Source organism: Mus musculus, chromosome 14 (assembly GCF_000001635.26).
Source record: "Mus musculus strain C57BL/6J chromosome 14, GRCm38.p6 C57BL/6J".
Classification (NCBI taxonomy): domain Eukaryota; kingdom Metazoa; phylum Chordata; class Mammalia; order Rodentia; family Muridae; genus Mus; species Mus musculus.
Window position 1 is genome coordinate 103976806 of NC_000080.6, and position 23495 is coordinate 104000300.

At 40.2% G+C, this 23495-nt stretch overlaps 1 long non-coding RNA gene across 1 annotated transcript in view; it reads right to left on the reverse strand.

The window, feature by feature from the left end:
• Window positions 1-822: 822 nt before the first annotated feature.
• The window catches only part of 4930432J09Rik (RIKEN cDNA 4930432J09 gene), a 49515-nt gene continuing 26842 nt past the window's right edge, over window positions 823-23495 (reverse strand). The window contains exons 2-3 of the long non-coding RNA NR_045953.1: window positions 4542-4815; window positions 823-3464 (exon numbers count right to left, since the gene is read on the reverse strand). This is a non-coding gene — a long non-coding RNA (RIKEN cDNA 4930432J09 gene). The remainder of the gene's footprint in view (window positions 3465-4541; window positions 4816-23495) is intronic.

A 23495-nucleotide genomic window follows, 5' to 3' on the forward strand; every position in this document is an offset into this window, starting at 1 on the left:
TCTTTTATAACACCATTTTGAAACTGGATCAACAAAAACAGATAGCACTGGGGGAGTTTTTATTTCTAGCTCCCAATCAGTTTCCATTTTTTATGTTATTTTGTAAAGTTTCTTTCAAGGACATGGCTTGGGCTAGAAAACCTCTGGTGTTCCTTTAAAATACAAACTGTTCTAGAGTTAACGTCTAGGCACAATTTTATGGTTACTTTCTTCTAGGTTTCTTAGAAACTATTTTATTTTAAAATGGGGATGAAAAACCACACGAAGGGCAGTGTGACCACATAGTAATAGAACTTTGACCCCCAAACTGGACAAGAACCGTCCCAGGGAAGCAGAGCCTCCTTTGGGTCTCACTCAATAACCATCAGCTTCCTTAACTTTTGCCTGTGCCTTTCTTTCTTTTTCTTTTTTAATTTGAATTATTCTATCATTATAAAGCTCTGCCTAGAGGTATATATTTTTTTGATTGCTATTTTGCCTGCATGTATGTGTGAATCTATTGGAAACCCTGGAACTGAAGTTACAGTTGTCAGCCACCATGTAGATGCTGGGAATTGAACCCAGGTCCTCTGAAAGAGCAAGCATTCAGTGTCCTTAAGCCCCGAGCCAGCTCTCCAGCTTTGCTTGTGCTTCTAACTCACGATAGAACTCCTGGAAGCAAATGTGCTCCTCAAACTGATCCTAGCTCTGCTTCCAACGGACTCACTTCTGCATCCCCTTTCCAAAAGCTCGCAGTCAGGATTTGCATCTACAAATCTTTTTTATCACCATAAGTCTTTTGTTTGTTTGTTTGTTGCTTTTTTTTTTTTTTTTTTTTTTTTTGCTCTGAGTTACTGAGAAATGCTGTTGATAGTGGCTAATTACCACACTGTATCAGCTCCTCAAAAAATAAACTCTACTTTCTTTTGAGTAATCTTTAGTTGTTTCCATACACGTATGATACAGAAACCTTAACAATACCCCCCAACATACATGTCTCTCATTTCAGTTACAAAACACTCAGGCTCAACATAAAGAGAAAAGGTTTACTTGAAACAATATCTTCTGTTTGGCGTCTGGCTGGCTTGGCTGAGGTCACAGGGGCTGGTACCCTGAAGATCTAGCTACTTCCTAGGAGATTTGTGGGGCCCAGTCCCTTGTGTAAATTTCCTCTACCCTGGCCCTTCCCTAATGAACTGAGGGAACACCCATCCTAAGATAAGGCAAGTAAATAGTCCATTGTTTGCTCCAAATGTGAAGTATCTTAAGAGCTTTCATACGGCCTCTTATCTCCTTAATTTTTTTGAGATGGGTCCTAGGCTTCAAGGGAGGGCAATGTGCTAACCAAAGGGGTCAACACTGACAAGCAGGACAGACTTTATTGGAGGGCAGGGGAAGGCAATCTCCAAAGGCTAAATGTAGGCCAGAAAGCTTTTAAGGACTGTGAAAATATTCCCAGATTTCTAGCTCCAACACTGTCAATTAAAAGAAAGTTTTCTGTTTCTTAAAGGGCTATATAATTTCTAAAGGAAAATGAGATAAAAGGGCTGTGGCAGGCTGCAGCTCTCTGTCTAACTGCAGCGTGGCTAGTGGTTATACGAAGAGCATTTGACATCTTTGCAAGGCCTCCGACCATCCTAGGGCCAAAGAACATTTGGAAAGTTCACACCGGCAGTATTTCCTCAGAAAACCCAGGCAGGGTAAGCCAGCCTCAAAGGCCAGCAGCAACTGATCCCTCCTTGCTAAAATGCTTTGTTTGCCTCTCATTAACAAAATAGAAAAGTTTGTTAGTCCTTTTTGGAACTTGTAAGACATGGGCCTCATGAAGTTATGTAATGCTCTGGGTCTTTGTGGTTTTACTGGGGTCCTTTTGTCTTCTAACTATGTTTTAATGTTAACATTAGATCCACTCTATCTACAGATTCTATTTTAAGGATGTTTAATCATTTGAATTTGGATAAATGCAATCTTTCTTACTCTATTAGCTATTAATTTTGCCTAACAGATACTGAAAATGGACACTAAGGTATTTATAACATGCTCAGTGAGAAATAATATTTTCACATTGAATAGGAATAAGAACATGACTGCTCTAAGGAGAAGGGGGAGGAAGAAAGGAGGAAGAAGAGGAGAAAGAGGAAGAAAGTAAAGTTACGGAGCTTAGAGGAAGGAAAGTTGTTATCTTGGGTGTACCCTTGAAACTTCTAGGTCCATGGTTCCTGGTTTGGGGAAGTGGAAGAGTCCCAAAACCAAGGGAAGAGGAAGAAAGCCCACTTTCAGGAATAGGGAGGGGCAGAGAGAAACTTCGTCTGTTGATTGACAGGAGTACTTGTCTTCAGTCCATTTGACCTGTGACAGCTGTATCCAAGTCTGAAACTTACAAGAATTTTTAAAGTTTACAAATTACCACTGTTATCTGTACTGAAGAGTGCATTGTAGAAGAGTCAGTAGACTCACACTTTTGAATCGTAGGAAAAGTGTGGGAACCCAAAGCTACGATTCTAGGTTAAATGCATTAACACTTTGTATCCAGAGAACTGGAAGTATAGTTGAACAAGACAATTTTTAGCATGAGTGAGAAGCACTTTTAAGTCTATATTTAGAAAACAACCAAAGGAAATTTAAAAATTTGCACTTGTGACTGATATGCCAATGTTATGGCAGACTTGGATTAATAGTTATCAGAACTGCACTGATTAATGTTAAAGCTCTGAACTCTTGCAGTCTTAATTCAACAATAGCACAGAGAGCAGGGGTGGGGTGGGCCACAGTCTGAAACACTTCCCATTGTTTTACACAGCCTAATTCAATTTCTTAGACCTTTACAGCTCACATTTACACATTTTTCTTTACTATTATTACTTTTTAATCTTTTTTTAATAGTCCAGTCTTTATTCCCCCTCCCAGACCACCCTCTGATAGTAGCTCATCACATTTCTCCTGACCCTATCTCCTGCCCCATTTCCAAGAGGATGTCCCCACTCACACCCCCACTCCCATTCCTCACTACACCAGACCTCCCCATTCCCTAAGGCCTCAAGTCTCTCCAGGGTTAGGTGTATCTTCTCTCACTGAGAGGACCAGGCAGTTTTCTGCTGTCTATATGGTGGGGGCCTCATATCAGCTGGTGTATGCTGCCTCATTGGTGGCTCAGTATCTGAGAAACCTTAGGGGTCTGGGTTAGTTGAGACTGCTGGTCTTCCTATGGGTTCACCCTCTTCCTTGACTTCTTCCAGCTTTCCCCAATTCAACAACAGGGGATCCCAGCTTCTGTCCATTGGTTGGGTGTAAGTATCTGCATCTGTCTCAGTCAGCTGCTTGCTGGGACTCTTAGGAGGCCGCCATGTTAGGCTCCTGTCTGTAAGCACACCACAGCCTCAGTAACAGTGTCAAGTCTTGGAGCCTCCTCTTGAGATGGATCCCAATTTGAACCTGCCACTGGATCTCCTTTCTTCAGGCTCTTCTCCATTTTTGTCCCTGTAGGTCTTTTAGATAGGAACAATTCTGGGTTAGTTTTTTTACTGTGGAATGGCAACCCCATCCCTCCACTTGATGCCCTGTCTTTCTGCTGGAGGTGGACTCTCCCCAGTGTTGGGAACTTCTTCTAAGGTTCCTCCCTCTGAGTCCTCTCACCTCCAGGTCTCTGGTATATTCTAGAGCCCCACCCGCACCCCCAACACACACACACACACACACACACACACACACACACACACACACACACACTTCCTACCTCCCTAAGTTGCCTGTTTCCATCCTTTCTACTGGTCCTCAGGGATTCAGTCCTGTGCACCCCCCCCCCATTAAATATTCTTTAATCTTTTTTTATAGCCCAGTCGTTGTCCACCCTTCAACAGTTCCTCCTCATCCTGATCATGTCCCCCTTCCCCCTCAAATTTACACTTAAAACACTTTCCTGGCCTCTCACAACTTAAACTCTGAAAAAAATTTCATCCAATTCATCCAGCCATTCAGGAGACACAAATGGTTGCTTGAGAGTAGCCATTGCTAAGCAAGTTTCTTTAAATAAAGGAATAGTAAAAAAAATTACACTGAAACCTGTTTTCTCTCTCTCTCTCTCTCTCTCTCTCTCTCTCTCTCTCTCTCTGTGTGTGTGTGTGTGTGTGTGTATGTGTGTGTGTGTGTGTGTGTGTGCAAGCCAGGTAAACTGTCTGTGTCTGCCTTTCTCAGCAGGAAACACAGTAGCTCTAGAAAAGTGAGGTCTGGTTTTACATATAAAATGAACTGATCAGATAGTTGCAGCCTTGCCAGGGATGGGGAGTGGGAGTGGAGGTGGTGTGGGAGGGGATGCCTGTTGTTGTTAACATAAAGCTACAGTTAGCTGTTGCTGTTGATATCCAGAGCTCAACTCTAGCAGAAAGTAGAATCCAAATGTCGTGTGTATCAATTAAAATGTCAGAGACTTACTGCTACCTGCACAGTTTCCCTAGGGTCCCCTGGTCTTGATGACTTCGTTGGGGGCAGATTTCAATCTTCGTCCACCAGGCCCAGAAGACCCAAGAGACTTTCCTGTGAAGGAGAAACTTGGGGGTCTGGCCTACCTTGTTTAGGCAAAGTAGGTCAATCAACTCTCCAGTGTCCTGCTTGTCCACTGCTTGGGCAGGGTCCTGTCAGTGGGTGAGGCATGGGACAGTCTTGTCCAGTGGTTAGCGTTACCACAGTCCCAGTAGAATCATCTGTACTCCATCATCTGTTGTCTTCTTGCACTGAGGGTGGTCTAGGAGCTGGCATCCCTGTCTTTCACAGAAAGCCTTTTCTATTTAACACTTCAAGTGCCATATTTAGCCGATCTCTGAAGAGTGTAATGACCATTATCTATTAAGTATACATGGTATTAAAAAGAAATGTTACTTATTAGTCATTTGCTTTAGACTTAACCTTGAAAACATACACAGGGGGCTAAATAAAGCTTGTCACTGAATGAATTACATTTGCACTTAACATGCCTATGAACATAGTTTTGAGCACATTAAAGAGTCTTATCATTTATAAGGTAACTGGGCACTAACTTGCATGCCTTAATTATCCTTAACAGTTTTGCAACAAGTTTGTAGCTTTTATGAGACTAGGATTCCACAGCTTTATCCATGTTAGGCTTGAGTCTTACATTTTTGAAATGAAGATTTATTTGAAGATCCTTTAGCGTTGAAATAAAACTTTAAGCCATACATATAGTAAACTTTAAACCATAAACAGTCCATAGGGTGACTAGGAACTTTCCTGATCTTTTTTATAGTGTACCACTACAAAATATCAGTTTCTGGTATGACTCAGTTTATCCAAATAATTTAAACTTAACAAACTTAGCAAAGTTTGTTAAGACAGATAAGTTGGATATGTATCTTCAAGCCAGTTTATAATTAGCCTGAGTAAACCTTAGGACTTTATAAACCTTATTTATCAAATATATGTGGCTTTTACTTAAAATTTTCTAGAAGCTTGATGTTGGACAGTGAGCAAAGACATATTTGGTTAGATATACTTCTCTAAGTTAGGTTATGTTCACCTGCATACGCCTTTATAACCTTTTGAATTTATAAACCTTATTTAACTATTTATCTAACATATCTTACTTATCAAACATATGTTGTTAGCTATCTAGTTTTTCTAGAAGCTTGGTGCTGAACATATGTGGTTAGACATTTATCTTTAAGTCAGTTTTTGTTAATTTTCACAGACCTAAATAACTTTAGAAATTTATCATAAAAAAATCCCATACTAATCTAAAATACTTTGTCTAAAACAGAGATACAATGATAAGCCAAGGGCTCAGTAGGACAAAGACATTGTTTACTTGTTGTTTATACCATGTGGTCATCTTATTCAAGATGGTGGTAAAGTCATATGGCATGTCCTCTTTATCCTTAGCAAACATGGCTGCCAGACACATGCTTGCTTCAATCCTAATGAGGTCATCAGCCAAGATGGAGACAAGCCACATGGTTGTTATTTAAATACATTTTCCTAGTAATTCTACTTTTTAAACAATATTTGAATGAAATAGATAAAACCTGAATCACATGTATAATATAGTATTTTTTAACTATTAACTTTTGTTACAAGTTTTTACTGAACTTTTGTTACAGATTTTACAGATTCTTTTATCACACCCATCCAATGATTTTACAAATCCTAAGATAATGAGAGTTTACATAATAGTCTCAGAAGATGTCTTGAGAGCAGTGTGGAGAAATCACAGATAAGAGGCTTTGGGTAGTGTAGAGCAGGGAAAGTTTAGATGTAAGAGATTCTGGGATCATTTATTTGTGCATTGGCAGAAGTTGTTACCATACAAGAGAATTTGAATATCCATTGTGCCAATCTTTGGCTATTGATTGAGCTATACTGAGGCCAAGCTATTTGCAGTAAGATAGAGAGATTTTCTGAGTCCAAGACGAAGAGAGGAAGGGCCAAACAAGGACCAGGAAGGTGTGAGGAAGCTAGAAGCCTAGAGGTTCAGGAGGCCATAAGAGTCAGAGCAGACAGCAGTGATGGGGAGGCGAGGGAAAGGTTAGAAGCATAGGCTTAAGAGGGTGTGAAGAAGGTGTGGGGCTTCCAGGAGGGAGCTGAGAGACAGAAGGCACAGAGTCTCAGAGCCCAACAGGGCTCAAGGAAGCTGTGGGACGATAGCACAGGGAGGCCAGGGAGCTCCAAGAAGAGGCTGAGCAGAGTGGATAAGAGTCATGGTGACAAGAATTTCAACCGTGGGCATCCCTAAGTAGAAGAGACATGTCAAAGAGAAAAGCCCCAGATCACAGAGGAGAGACATTCTTTTGCATTGGCTAATGGCACAGCATAATGAGAGGAGTATTCTGGCACACTAGTATGACTTTTGCAATAGTGATAGACAGAGCAGGCAGCTCCAGGGCCATATTCATCTGGTAGAAGAGAAGAGAAGAGAAGAGAAGAGAAGAGAAGAGAAGAGAAGAGAAGAGAAGAGAAGAGAAGAGAAGAGAAGAGGAGAGGAGAGGAGAGGAGAGGAGAGGAGAGGAGAGGAGAGGAGAGGAGAGGAGAGGAGAGGAGAGGAGAGGAGAGGAGAGGAGAGAAGAGAAGAGAAGAGAAGAAAGCAGCTGAGAAGGCAGACTGGGAGAAGCTTTTAGGAAAAGTGAGGGTTCCAATAGAGGGAGTTGGGTAAGTGTCTTAGGAGAGAGTTGCCCATGTGGTGGAGCTCTGGGGAACAAAGTAGGCTTGAGATATCTGCAGAGTGGGCAGCCAGGATCCTGTAGAAAGCTCCAGTAGACAAAGAGAGGACAGTTACAGAGCAAGCAAGGTGGATGATAGAGCAGGCAGAGGGAAGGAAGAAGTGGCCAGAATGGTAGACTCTAGAATTTAGGGTCAAGTGTGGTAGGTGACAGAAGGCAGCAGAAATAAGTGATCTGTATATTCCTTATGAGAATCTAATAAGCAAGAGGTTCTAAGAGTCTGAGTCCTTTAGAAGGGAGCTTGTGTAGACCACGCCAGTAGTTTCAGCATTGGATGAATGAAAATGAGGACATCACCACTCCAAGGTATGGTTCAGAAGAAGGATTTATTATAGACAAGTGGGGGAAAACAGACAGAGGAATTTGGAAGGGTCTAGACTGAACCAGACCATGAGAAGAATTTGAGGAGAGGGAGAGAGGCAAAGAGAGATGGGAGCGAGTGGACCAAGATGGGAGCTGTGTACCACATGACTGAGAGTGAGGCAAGAAACCAAAAGGATGCGTAGCAGAAATGGCTGAGTCATATAGCGATGAGGCTGGGGAAAAGGAAATGAAGCCTAATCCTGGCTTTGAGAGGTTTAGGGGAGGGAGCAAGGTAAAAAATAGTGGGAGGAGTGACAGGAACTGTGTGAGACGTGTCCACAATGAACAGAGGCAGAACTGGACAAGGGTAGTGACATCGGCCTGATGGGAGTAGCCAGCAATGTCATCTAACATCATGATAAGGTCTTGGCCCATGCTGCGGTCTGCAACTGAGGGCCATGTCTGAGTCCATTGCCCTGCAATAGCAAGAGTCTCTTACCATCGCAGACAAAGCTGACCCCACCCCTCTGGGAACACTTGCCTAGAAGGCTTGAGAGCAGGAGAGCTGACCCCTCCTCTCACCTGGGCAGCAAAGTAGAGCTGGCCCTGGTTGCAGAGGGGTTGCATGTGAGTCAGCCTGGATGGGCCAGTCCCTTGCCTGCTGCAGTCCTCAGGAGAGTGGGCTTTGTAAGTTGATTGGGCTGTACAATAGAGCTGGCTCTGCTGACATGGGCTCAGGCATGGTTGAGCCTGCCATGAGGTCATCAAGCAGGAGACCTAGCTTAGTCCCTTGCCTGCAGCAGCCTTGGTTATTGTTAGAGACTTCACTCTGGTAGACCTCCTCAGCTACCACCCAGGCCCAGATCTAGGGCTTTGAGTTGACTTACCCCAACACCTACCCTATCTATGAATGACTGGAGAGCATACAAGGGCTGGTCCTACAGATCTAAAGCTGCAGGATCCCCATAAGGCAACAACATGATACCCCAGAGTCCTGGTGAGAATCCAGTAATGATAGTGTAGCAGAAGCCAGAGGCATCATGCCAGACCAATGACTCAGCAATGTATATTTGCAAGTAAAGAAATGTGAACAAAAGAGTGTACTGTGGGACACACTGTGACACATTACAGTTCCCACAACTCTTTATTCTTTTTTCTTCTTGGGGGCAGGTAGTTGCAAAGGTGAAGGGCAGGGAGGTGAGTGGGACTGAGATCCATGAAGTGAAATTTACAAAGAATCAATGAAAAGATGTATTAAACAAAAAAGAAAAAGGAATGTACCTTGATGTTTACATCTTTAGCAGGACAAACCTCAACTACTATAAAACCCACGAACAGATTCTCTGCACTTGACACTGCTCAATGGTCTATGACCCTAAAAATGTTTCAAAAACTTAAGTTTATTAACAAGCATTTTAGCATTTTAATCGAAGATGACAAAGAGTAATCCTTTTACGATTATGATGGACACTATCCAATGAACTAATCTTCATGGCTGTATATCAAACCATGCCACCAACTGTCAGGGACTGTCCAGAGGACCAGATTTTATGATAAGCATTTGTCTTACGTGGTACTTAAAAAACAAATGGAATATCTTTAAATATCTGCCATATTATTTAATAATAAATAGATTTTTGTTTCTCTCTTCCTGCTAGTGCACAGGATGACAACCTAAGAGAGTGAAGGAACTTCTTGAGTTGGAGGAGATTTTTCTCAGTGGATAATAATGTTGAATGTGACTTGGCTTGGGATCTCTGTGCCTCCAAGGCATGGAGAAGGTAGAAAGTGGAAACCGGAGCATTGCTGTGACTTGGAGGCCAGCTAGCCAACTGAACACTGGCAAGATGCAGGTTTGGTAACCTACCTGTTCTCAAGGAAATAAGGTGGAAAATATTACACCACGACACACTGTGTCATGTTCTAGCCTCTGTGTGTTTGCACCTGCACATGTACATGAGCGCACACATGGATACAGACACATACAGACTCTTATAAAAATTTTTTATAACCTGAAAAAATATTAATAGCTGTGAGTAAGAAAAACCCACTCAAATTACTAAAGTTATATTTGTGTTCTTAATTATGCTATGGCAATTAAAATTAAGAATACCTTTGAAGACATGAAATGATATGTATAACTAAACCCTAATAATTTAGAATACCTTATTCATGTATTGTGATTGGTACAAGAGGAGCTGATGAAATGCAATAGCATCAGATGGCTGAGTGATTTTAGAGATGGTTTTAAATTGTATGTATTCTTGAAAGGATAAACACATACAACTTAGAAGAGGAAGAACATCTGTTCTTGGTCAATAAGTTTCTCTACAGAATAAAACTTCAGATAACTATTACAAAATGCAGTGTCCATCAGTTTTTAAATTCTACCTTATGACCAGAAGGTTATAGGACACACTGAAAGATGTTCATGTGCATGCTAATTCTAGTGGGTAGCTTAGTCAGAGGCTATATTGTGTTGGAAAAGCAAAGGGAGTGGAGAATTAGATGATATATTCATTTCTTCACATAAAGGACTATTATACAAAGAGATTCCATACTGTAATATATCATAGAAGTTAGAAACTGCAAAGACTCATTAGGTCATCTGGCTGCTCTCTGTACCAAGGACATCATTGTTTGCTACAATATACTCTTTAGTGTTTTATAATGGCAAAATATTCTAAAAGTCTAAGTCAAAGAAAAAATATCTTGTAACCCTAGAATTATGAAATAAATCAAAGTGATGGGAGATTAGATTACTTCTCAAAGCACCATCTATACCCTAGTATTCTATTAATGAATGAAGAAGTCACTGGGAAAAGCAATGCTCAAAATAAGGACTATAAAACTCTTTTAGGGTATGAAAGTCAACTGGATAGAGAAATGCCTAAATGACCTGGAGTTGGGGCAAACTCCGACATACATTCAGTATGTAAAAGACTTCTCTCATGAATAAACATTGTAGTCTTTTATAAATGAATAAAGCAGGAGTGATTTGTTCTTCGAATACTGAACAGCTGTAGTTTTCAGTAATGATCTCTTGTCGTAAAGAGAAGTTTCTTTGATGGGTGAGAGCTCATTTATCAGTGGGTAGAAAAACAGATGTCTACCATGAAGTTAGGTGATTGTGGGGTACTCAACCCCAATTGATACATCTACAATACAACGCCTGTACCTAAGGCTCAGTAGACATCAGAGAAGAGCCAGTAAAGAGATTGTAAGAACTGGATGACCAGGAAAGCAGCTGTGAAGTTGTGTCTCCTAAAAATAAGAGGGGAGCTTGGCCTAGGATACTTCAACATGGCTGCACAAAGAAAACTTGAAGAATACAATATCAATAGACATGATAATGTGGAAAAAGGAGAGATCTCATGGGGCCCCATGCCTAAACAAAGAAGTATATGCAAATATAATGCAAATAACACTAATTTAACTGAGATTTATGTAACAATGACAACTACAGAAAAAGAAGCCATGATTTCAAAGAGAGGGAGCGTATATGTGAGGGTTTGGAACGACAAAAGGAAAGAAACAAAAAAAAAATATGACATTATATTTTGGATTTCTAAAAAAATTCTTAAAAATAATTGTGAAAATTAAAACAGGACAAGGGCGACACTGAGCTATGAAATGACTTGCCAAAGGTGTTGTGTGGGTCTTGTAAAGGTTGAGAAAGTATTTACACAGTTCTCCTTGGATTTATTCACTGAGCAGTAGCTTACCCAGCTGAATGCTTAATCTCCATGGATTTGTGAATCCTCTACATTTCTTTTGTGATTTACAGTGCCATATCCTTTTGATGAGAGAGAAGACACTTGATTTGGTTTGAGTCTTTCGATGTTTGTTAAGGGTGGGTTTGTGGTCTTCCATAGGATCCTTCTTGGAGAATGTTCCATGAACACTTGTGAGGAATGTGCTGCTGTGAGCTGGAATGTTCTATAAATGTCTCTTAGGTCACTTTGGTCTGAAGTGCAGTTAAAATGCAATATTTCATTGATGTATTTTTTATTCTTGGCAGTTCCCACGGAGCAATGCTATATTCCTTAAACATCTTTCTTGCCTTTGTTAAGATTCAAAGAAGCAGGAAGGTTTTTCTTCTCTTCTACATAATACATAACAGTGACTGGAGTATCAGAGGTAAGAGGCAAATAAACTTATAAACAACAACAACAACAACAACCACAACAACCTGTTACTAAAAGACCGACTCAAGGTCACAAATTTAACCTTTAATTTAAAAAACTCAAATCTAGGATTCTTTCTATTATGCTAAATACGTCACAGTACTTTTTGTGTAAGTCTCAAAATCTCTTGCTATTGGTGAAAGGGAGAGATGGTTTACTGGGGCCGAGGGGAATTCCACAATCAGTGACAACTTTGAGATTTGAAGCCTACAGCTGACATCTCCAGGGACTGGGGATTTACAATATCTGTGCCTTGCATGTCTTTAGCAGGAGGCTGAATTTGTATGTGTGGGATATTTCCATTGCCTGCATCTAAATAATTCCCGCATATACCATTTTGGAAACACAGATACGAGAATGAAATATACTGATGTTGAGATAACCTTACAAAATTATTAGAATGTAACAATACCAGCAGAAGTCTCTCTTGGTTTTCACACATGGTAGATAGGAAGGGATCTTAGCTTCAAATTCCAGATTTTTACTGGTTCCAAAGTTACTGACATCTAGATGTATCATTCATCTGTAAACTAGTTGACATAATCCCCTACTACCTGACTGTTACCATAAGCGTTTTCAGCCAGAAGAGTTGGTGCTTTGGCCACACAAGAAATGATTGTAGGCTAATCTACAATCAGCAACACTCATACAAATTACTTGGCCTCTGGAATCAGTTTCTGGACACTATTCTACAGAGTCCAGGGCTTCAGCACCTTTGCTGAATGTCACAATACACTGAAGGGCATCATCAACTAACGTCAACCACAAGTGAGCCTGTCCCACGGATGACTCCTCTCTCTCGCTGGCAAACTCATTGTGAATGTATGACTTTTGAGGGGGATGCATTCTCATACTTTCTGAATATTTTTGTCAGTGAACCTTTCTGGAACTCGGAGTTCTGGAGACTTAGGTTTGGCAGGGGGGGATCCCTTTTGAGCATCCAGGTTAAATCAGAGACATTGGCATGGTCTAGTGAAATCCAGACATAAGCTCAGACATGCAGACTAATTTCAGCGTTCTGAGGTATTTACAGTAAGCAGTTTTTAATCATGTGAAAAAGCCAGGTATCTTATGTATGCGGCTTTACAAATAAGTCAAATTCATATCTGCCCTTTAAATAAAATATCATATCATTAAGAAAGCATAGAAGTCTATGAACTGACTGAAAACACACACACACACACACACACACACACACACACACACACACACAGGAAGTAATGTACTAGAGACTATTTTCAAGACTTGCCAGATAAGAAAATTCAAATGGCAATCCAAAGACAAACTATACATTGCAAACTACCTCAGATTCTATAGTGATGTACTGTAATCGATGGTTCTCAATACAGGAGAAGAAATACAAGGTTCATATGTACACAGATGTACATATGTGTGTATGTGATTTCATTTGGATTATGTATGCTTTATATTTTATAATTAAATACATAGGATAACCACAAAATAGTTGTCTTATTCAGAACATGCTAGGGTATCATATAAAAATCTTAAACCATAGGAGTTCAACTTAGCTAGTAAATGTTTGTTTTCTTGGGATATCAATCTTACTCTAAGGCACAGTCTAGTTAATATTTACTGTGTGCTCTGCTGCTTTGAACTGGAATACTCTATAAATGCCTGTTAGCTAAGTATGAAGCAATCTGCCCATGTCCTATATCCTCAAACCAACCCCACGATGTTAGTACAGTTAATATTATTACCTTTGTACTACAGATAAATAGACCAAAGGTAAAGTGAGCAATTAACATTCCCAGAGTTTGCACAACCATCCTGAGGTTCAACATAAGCAAGAGCCTGGTTTTATTAGCCAAAATCCCAGATTTCAACCCATACCCTTGTGTCGAACTGATTCTATTCCTTCCAATAAGTAGAACCTAAGTTACAGGAACCATTGTAGAAGACGTGGAACGACAGTAAGAGCTAGAGGAATGATTCTCAACCTTTCACAAAACTCTCCTAACACTACCAGAAAACACAGACACTTACATTATTATTCATAACAGAAGCAAAATTACAGTTTTGAAATAGTAATGAAAATCACTTTATGGTTTGAGGTCAGCGCAATTCAAGGGTTGCAACATTAGGAAGGTTGAGTTCCACTGAGCAAGAGGACCAGGCAGTCTGCTGTGAGACTGTCTAAATGGTTTTAAAGTGGCTGTGAAGTGAGACTTGAGCCATGACAATATCAATAGAGATTCTAACACAGATGGGGAACTCTCACTAATGACAGCTCTGAGAAGGAGAATCAGTGTCTCCCAGGGATGAGTTCCCTAACGAGTTATTCAAAACAACATGGTCAGTCTTGAAATTATACACAGACATGTAACAAGAATAGACTGGGCAGGCCAAATGTATACATTTATGCATATCTCTGTGTGTATCAATAATAAACAATGAAACAAGGCCATCAGTCTGAGAGAAAGACAGGGGAAACATGGGAGGGCTGGCTGTCAGGAAGGGACATAGAGGATGAGAGAGCAAGGAAGGATGGGAGTGATATAATTACTTTTTAACCGAAAAATATAGCAGATTGAGGGGGCGAGGGAGAGGGAGAGGGAGAGGGAGAGGGAGAGGGACAGGAAGAGGGAGAGGGACAGGGACAGGGACAGGGACAGGGACAGGGACAGGGACAGGGACAGGGACAGGGACAGGGAGAGAAGTGTACGGGATTAACTGGATTGGAGGCCCAGAAAGACTATTTTGATCTTAGCTATCCCATGTGTTTCCCCTATAGTGACTTCTTGTGACTACTAACTCCGCCCAAGAAAATAGTCTAGAATGAAGTTTCGGATAACGATTCCTATGGATTTTCCTTTCTTTTTCCAAACATGGAAGCCCAACAGGACTAAGCAACTTACAGCAAATAGACTATAAGAAATTTACCTGTCTGTATTAAAGTCCACAGGTTTCTGCCACTGAAACCCAATCTGATTCATTCCAATTTTTGCTTTCTTCTTTGTAATTGCTTAAAAATGATATACTAAGATTTATTGTCAGTGTCCCATTTAGCTAAGTTTGTAGGTAAGGCCACAGTCGCATTCCCTGAGGAAATTCTTATCTTAGATGCCATTCCCTCCCACCCCCCCGCCCCCCAGATCAGAGACTGGAACTGAAGCATCTATGTTCTCTTCGATTACAGAGTTGTGGTGACAGTAAATGAAGGTGCACATGTGTCCTCACTTGAGGCAAGATGAGTCCTAACACTCTCCTTTCTCATTCCTTTTCATTATTTTTCAACATCACAGTTACATCACATCATGCCAACTTAATGTCCAGCAGTTCATTCCTGATTTTATTATTATTTTGCATCTTATTTTGCATTTTAGAGATTAGGTCCCGAGCAGTCTAGACTAGGTATGAACTTGCTGTGTAGGCACGAAAGATCTGGAACTTCCTGATCCTCCTGCCTTCCCATTCTCAGAGCTGACCTTGCAGGTGTGTACACCACCGCTGTACGTTTTTCTAGGAATCGGACTTACAGGGGTTCCTGGATGCCAGGAAAGTGCTCTGTTGACAGTTATATCACCAGCCCCAGTCCTTTATTAACTGCTTTCAGTACTTTTCTACTGGTGGGTCAAAACATCTTGACTAAGGCAACTGTAGAAGAAATCGTTTATAATGGCAGGGACAACAGGCTTGCTAGCATTCTTTCTGGGCTCTGCCCAGCAGTTACCTGGCAATAGCCAGGTAGGCCTGGCTCATATAAAAGGGGCTGTTTGTCCCCTCCTTACTCTCTTACTCTTTTATTCTCTTTCACTTTCTCCCTCTCTCCCCACTGCCCCCCCTCCCCTCTCTCTTCATGTGTTCCTGGCTGACCCCTTCCCCCCTACTCCCTTCTCAACTCCCCTTCCCATCCCTAAATAAACTCTAATCTACACTCTATCTGTATGGCTGGTACCTCAGGGGGAAGGAGTACCTCAGCATGGTCCTCTGAGACACCCCTCCCACCTCACCATACCCGGCTCTACAAACATATCCTTAGCTCCTTTCTTTTTTACAAAACACAACAAGGTTACAGACATGGCACCTGGAGCTGGTAGCCGAGAGCTCAAATCTTGGAAACACTTTCAGGAAAAGAGAGGGAGCTAACCAAGAATGTTACACGGCTTTTGAAACCCCAGTGGCTGCCACCTGTAGCACACTTTGTCCAGCATGTCCACACCTCCTAACCCTCCTCCAAAACAGTGTTCAACCCGGATGAACTGTTCAAGTGCCAAGACCTGGAGTGAAAAGTCTCATGCAAACCATCACAGTCACCGAGCCTGCTTTAGCAGGTGGCAGTTTCCAAGTGGTTTCAGGCTATTGATGGCATCCGCTTGAGAACTGATGATGTTGTCAAAGCTTCTGAGAAGATTCTTTAAAAGGACTGTGCTAGATTTTTCCTATGATGATGGAATACTTGACATGGGCTACTTGTGAAGAGAACAAAGTTGACTTAGCTCAAGGATCATGGTGTGAAAGCACAGGCAATAACACTTATGTTTATATGTTGAACCAGGAGAGGCAGAGAAGGGAGCCTGCGGACTCGGGATCCTTCGCCAGGGTATTCCTGCAATGACTTAATGACCTTCCTCTAGACTCTGCCTCTTTCACAGAGCAATTCTCTAGCAATTTCTTACACTTATATTCACGATTGGGGGCATCTAAGACTTCATTACATTCTACCATTCACCCTTCCTCGGCTCTCCAATGAAGTGCTTCTTACAGGTAAGGCTCCTTCTCCCTTTACATCCTTTCTTCCCACTCACTGAGTTTAATCATGATTGTTTGTGTAAGGGTGAGTAGGGGGTATGGGCACCAGATTAGAGGCCATGCTACTGAAGAAAAGAAATCCGCTTCCTCTCACACCCTTTAACTCCCCACAGCCCCTCATTGACTGTTGAAGCCTCATGAGCCCTTCCCCCACACAAGATGAAATAGTCACAGATCCAAGAATGTACAGGATTGTGCAGGTAACCAGAGATACAGTTGGTTCATAGGTCAATGTCTTTGTCATATCTAGAAGACATTTTCACAGCAGTCCACCCCAAAGCTCTCATTCTTTCTGCCCCTGCTATGCTCTGCCTCTTAAAGGTCTTCACCATTTCTCGGTACCATCATACCAGGAATGAAGTCTTTAAACACACCGGGCAACTAGGAACACAAACTATAGCAGAGAATAGGGGAAAATCATTTGACCTCACTTATTTTTTATTCTCTTGTTTTAACTGTAAGTTGGCTGGAATTCTGCCATCTGTCTTGGAGTATGGAGCCCGTACCCCAGAAATGGTGGCGCAGGAGCACAGAGGAATCTGCATGTCTGGTGACATCATGGAGGTCCCACGCCAACCTCAGACTTTCTGACCAGGGCGGCTTGTGTGTGAGAGAAGAAGCTCAGGCATTTTACAGCCGCTGTTATTTTAGGGCTGTTATTCTTAAACGATAAAAGATCTTTCAGAAACAAAATAATTGTAATGTTGAGGAGGAAGGAGGTGAAGTGTGGCACAGCATACTAGCTTTGCCATAACCAACTATTCAGGCCATGCACTAGCCTTGTGCATGGCTAATGCAATCACTATTCATGCTTACAGAAGATAAGGCCAGATGGCACACTGCAATGCTTACTTAGTTCACAGAGCCACTTAAACAAGTTCTATTAAAACGGATCTCTACGTCATGCTTTCTCTCTTTACTCTATTTGCTACTTATAAGAATTTGTTCTTAGTTCTACGTTTCTTGTCTTAATTCAAAGCCTGCCTTAGAGTCTTCTGATCAAAGGTATTTTGGAAGATAGTATGCATCGATTTATGTGACACTTTTCCAAGAAGATTGTACATATGTTTGTAATAAGATTGGTTATTCTTTGCAATATTTAACTTTATTTTTAAATCTGTTTTTAGTGGGTTCTAAGTATCTTGGTGGTGTCATTTCTGTATGTACAACCATATCTAAACTTGTTTTCTTGCTTTGTGAGTGGTGTTGGTTCTCTCGTGGTTGGCCTGAAAGTGTTAGCAAAGCTTACCTTGCTTAGAAAGCAGGCTTTGCTCAATGCTTTAGTTTTTTTTTTTTTTTCTTATTTAGGTGTATTTTATGATTATTTTCATGCCAGATGACTGGTCAAGTCTGAAGAATGTAATTTGCCTGAGTGAAACAGAGGTCAATTATCAGCCATGGTCTAAGCTCAAGTCATTAATTAATAGGAATTACCCATGAAAGCACTAATTTGTAAATCGCATTAAGATGCGAAATCTTTTATGTTTAATCTTACCCATCTTGAAATACTTAGACTGGGTTCAATTTTAATTTTATCATTTACTTGTGAGAAATAAGGAAACATTCTGTTATTGTTATTTAATTACAAGATACAAGAAAATCTTTGTTTTTTCCCACAAACCCATTTTAAAACTGGCAGACTCATCTATTATACTCAAAGCTCAATTGCGGATACCAAACTGGCTCAAAGCGGTTCTCTCTTCAGATGCTGTCTTCAGTTTCATAAGTTGATCTTTCATAAATCATAAATAACTCAACAAGATTTGCATGGATTTTTATTATTCTTTTAAGCATCTTTTGATAGAAAAATCTTGGGTCAGACGTTAAATATTTACATAAAAAGTTAAAGTAAAATGCAGGTCAGGATGCAGTTCAATGTCCCCGTGGGATGTCACATGTCCCGGTGGGATGTCACATTTAGAGACAAATCCTCCAGTGATAGCGTCTGCTATGTGTTAGAGTAGCATTCGGACTTTGAAGGGGCTGACATCTTTTTAGCAAAGGAACTTTCAATTCAGAGAGCATGAACTTGAATTCAAACCAATGAAAACAAATCATATTTGCTTGGAATGAATACACAGTATTCTGAGAAAGTAGACAAACAAAAATATGACTTTATCTCAGTCCTTACAACTACTGGGCTTTTCATTGTAGCTATTTGAGAGTCAACAATAGTTCTGGGGACAGCACTTGCAGAACTTGGGAGTCCTTGTAGTGTTTCATTGAATTTACACAAGATAAATTAACAAAATGTTCTTCACATATATACCTATTTAAAGAATTGTCTATGGTGGATTTTCATAAACAAAGTATCCCAGCTAGAAAGAACTCGAGTTTACAAATATATCCAGCTACAGGGCAGGGAGGGTAGCAGGAAAAGTGTAGGAGTGAGGAGAAAGTCTCCTTGACATCTCCTTAAATGAATCTTTTCATTTCAAATCTTTCTAACCATGTCTTTGCAACTCATCTTTATCTCACCTACGTTTTCAGCCATAAGTTTTTCCTTTCTCTGCCTCCTTGAACACACGAATCATAATGATAGTAAAGTCCCACTGTAATAATACTCTAATAATACTTTTGTCTTTATGGCTGTTTCATCCACAGGGGTTTCTTCATCGTGGGATGCGGTTGCTTTTGTTTAGGGTGAAAAATAACTTTAAAAAAATCTGGACATCTTTATATCATTCAGCTCTGTTCAATAGAATTGCAGCTACCGATTTCTTTGTTAATGGTTATTGTATTGTTTACTTTTCTTGTGACTCTACCAACTACTTGACAAAGAGCAACTCAAGGTAAAATGGATTAATATAAAGGATCAAAGTTTGATGGGCTAATCCATCATGGATGGAAAGGCAGGAAGGCGGGAACTTGAAGCTGGTTATATTGCATCCACAGTGGAGAAAGAGAAGGGAGTGGATGCTGGTGTTTTGTTCGCTTTCTTCCTTGTCTATGGTCCACTAACTGGTGCTATACAACAGTGTAAACCTGTTTTGTTTTGTTTTTAAGACCTCATATACTTATCGAGATGTACACCTCCTGGATGATTCTAAGTTCCTTTGCATTGACAATCAAGGTTAACGGTCACAGATACTGTGCTGTTATTTGTTTAGCTGGCACTAATTAAATGCTTACTGTAAACTTGATATCACCCTCCAGATTTGGTATTACTGAGACAAAAGGTTGCCTGTTACCATGTTCCCAGACCAATCATTATTTCTCAGAAATGTATTCTCAGAACTCATATATTGCTCAATGGGCAAAACATTTGCTGTATCAAGATGAAGACCTGAGTTTGGGTCCCCAGTACCTAGTCAAGAAACTGGTATGATGGTATATGTTTGTAGCACTATCCGTGGAGCTGGGGAAGGACAGAGATGAATCCTGGGGACTTGCTGGACATCCAGTCTAATGGAAACAGTGAGCCCCAAGTTCAGAGGGAGACTGTCTCAAAAAGTAAGGTAGAGGGTTTTATAGTGGTAGAGGGTGATACCTGATGTTGATCTCTGGCCTCCACACAGAAGCACAGACATGAATATACCCTCATACATACTACCTCCCTCCCCAACCATGCAAATAAAAACAAATACACGTAAGTTGTTTTTACAAACATAGAGATGTTGTGTGGGAGAGTTTTATGACAACTTGACAAACTAAAATTATCTGAGAAGGGGGAACCTCAGTTAAGGAAATGTCTACCTAAGTTCAGGCTTTAGAAAATACATAGGGCATTTTCTTAGTGACATAGAGGAGGTCCCAGCCCTTGTGGTTGTGCTAACCCTGGGGTGGTTAAGCAAGCAGGATGAGAGCAAGCCAGTAAGCAGCATCCTTCCTTGGCCTCTGCATCAGCTCTGCCTTCGGGTTCTTGCCCTGTGTGAGAAGCCCTCAGTACTTTTGATGATAAATTGTTCTATGTCACTGTAAGTGAACCTCCCCAACTCGCTTTTGGTCGTGGTGTTTCATCACAGTAATAGAAACCCTAAGATAGATACCATTATCATTATTAATTAATTGAAAGAACTCTGTGTTTGAATTAACTTCACGCATCTCCGGAATTATTTTATTCTTTTTTGGACATTCATTCTTCCTGTGCAAATAAAATTTTTAATTTCTCTTAAACTTTTAATTATAAAATTTCCACATATCTGCTGAAAACACAACATGAGGGAAAACCATTTGATATATAATGATCACATTAAAATGACAAAAATGACAGAAAAGAGAAAAGGACTTAATTAAAACATGCAAACAAAACCTTAAAACTTGCTTAAAAACGCATTTAGCTTTATTGGAACATGGGAGCGATAGGGCTGAGAAAGGTTTGGGAGACATAGAGGAATTTGCATGACTCATGTAAAGCTTCACATAGATATGTTTACTATAACCTGAGCATCCTGTCAGGACACGCTCTTTTTCAACTACTTTAAAGATACTTTTAAAATTACACTGTTTTACAGTAGAATACACGTGATATGAAGGGGGGATTAGAAGCCTGGGAATATTTAATTGAGAAGTAGTTAAAAGATAAATACAGGAGAGGGTAAATATAGGAAGGTTGATTGGAAAAGTCAAAAGCAATCATACTGCTTTCAATTTACCTAAAATCACATATAAAAATAAATTTATAGATCCATCCATCAATATATGCACATAAGGATACATAGTTTTAATAAAGTTTTGCACTTGGAATGAAAATGCTACCCTTAAGAGGTATAGACTACTAAAAAACAAAACAAAACAAAACAGAAAAACAAAACCACCACCACCAACAACAAAAACCAACACACTCTCTGGAGTGTTGGTTTAGGGAGCTGGTGAGACTTCCTAAACAATATAGGCTACTGCCATTACCTTATCACTGTAGGCCCTTGGTTACCCTGCAGTAGGTGAAGGTAAAGTCCCTACTGCTGAGGACATCATGAACTCAGGCAGAGGACTCACAGGATCCAAGCTAGATCTGACATGAAAGCTCCCTCATGAGCCACAGCTTCTGGCACCAGAAGGTGCTATGCAAGCTGCCAGTGTGTGTGGGTGACAACAACCAACACTCCCTCCCAGCTGTGACACAACAATGACAAGCTGGGAAAGCTATCCCTAAGGATGCAACAGTGGCACTCATATTTTTGTGGTGACTAATATCTCTATATCTCTGTAATTACATACACATTCTCCGATCATGTGAATGCTACTTAAATAGAATTTCCGTATCTAGTTGTTAAGTCGTTGATTAACCTATTAGATTAACTTGTAGGTGGTTTTTTCATTAACTTTAACATAATACTGCCACTTTTGTAAATCATACAACAGTACTACATTCTTCAATATTCTCAAGATTCTTTATATAATCCTTTGATAATGCATTCGTAAGTGTCAGTAATTTGAGCAAGACCATATTCTTCAATGGCTTATAGAATAAATTCAGTTATAGATACATTTTAAGAATGATTTATTGATGTGTTTAACTTGTGGCTTTCTTTGGTAGTGGTCTGTTGGGAGGAACTCATTTATAAATATTCTATTATGAAATATCTCTATTAATACAGAGGTTTGTAATTTTCTCATTATGTTATACTATCTTCTTTGCTACATTATTTCGTATATGAACATTTCTTTAAGCACACTAAACTTGTGACTTATAGCTCTGACATTATTTCTTAAAGTACTAATATACACAAAAAATTATCGGGAAGAAATAGCCTTTGATGACTGTGAGAAATATCCAACAATATAGTCTAGAATATTTGTGTAATTCAGAGAAAAATGACTAAAATAGGTCATCCAACTGTAGACTACACAAATTTAGACTTTTAATGTATCATTATTTGTTAAAGTTTCTGAAAATGTTAAGGTGATTTCAATAATACTTAATATGATAAATGGTTTCTTAGGTCAAATGCCCATAGGACCAACTACACATTTGCTAGTAGTTTCTAGCACAGTGTCTAGGAAATACAATGCCCGTGAGGAATACATATAAACAGATCAATGAAGATGGTTATTTTTTATACTTTGTGCCTTTCCTATAATTCATGTAATAATTTCAGATGTGCTTTTTAACTTATACAGACTGCTTTTGTACAACTTTCAACATTATATCAATGTCTGAAATTTCAAATATATCTTTTTTTAATTTCTTTTTTATTAGGTATTTATTTCATTTACATTTCCAATGCTATCCCAAAAGTCCCCCACATGCTCCCCCACCCACCCACTCCCACTTCTTGGCCCTGGCGTTCCCCTGTACTGAGGCAGATAAAGTCTGCACGACCAATGGGCCTCTCTTTCCACTGATGGCCCACTAGGCCATCTTCTGATACATATGCAGCTAGAGACACCAGCTCTGGGGAGTACTGGGTAGTTCATATTGTTGTTCCACCTATAGGGTTGCAGATCCCTTTAGCTCCTTGGTTACTTTCTCTAGCTCCTCCATTGGGGGCCCTGTGATCCATCCAATAGCTGACTGTGAGCATCCATTTCTGTGTTTGCTAGGCACCGGCATAGTCTCACAAGAGACAGCTATATCTGGGTTCTTTCAGCAAAATCTTGCTAGTGTATGCAATGGTGTCAGCATTTGGAAGCTGATTATGGGATGGATCCCCAGATATGGCAGTCTCTAGATGGTCCATCCTTTCGTCTCAGCTCCAAACTTTGTCTCTGTAACTCCTTTCATGGGTGTTTTGTTCCCAATTCTAAGAAGGGCAAAGTGTCCACACTTTGGTCTTCATTCTTCTTGAGTTTCATGTGTTTAGCAAATTGTATTTTATATTTTGGGTATTCTAAGTTTCTAGGCTAATATCCACTTATAAGTGAGTACATATTGTGTGAGTTCTTTTGTGATTGGGTTACCTCACTCAGGATGATGCCCTCCAGGTCCATCCATTTGCCTAGGAATTTCATAAATTCATTCTTTTTAATAGCTGAGTAGTACTCCATTGTGTAAATGTACCACATTTTCTGTATCCATTCCTCTGTTGAGGGGCATCTGGGTTATTTCTAGCTTCTGGCTATTATAAATAAGGCTTCTATGAACATAGTG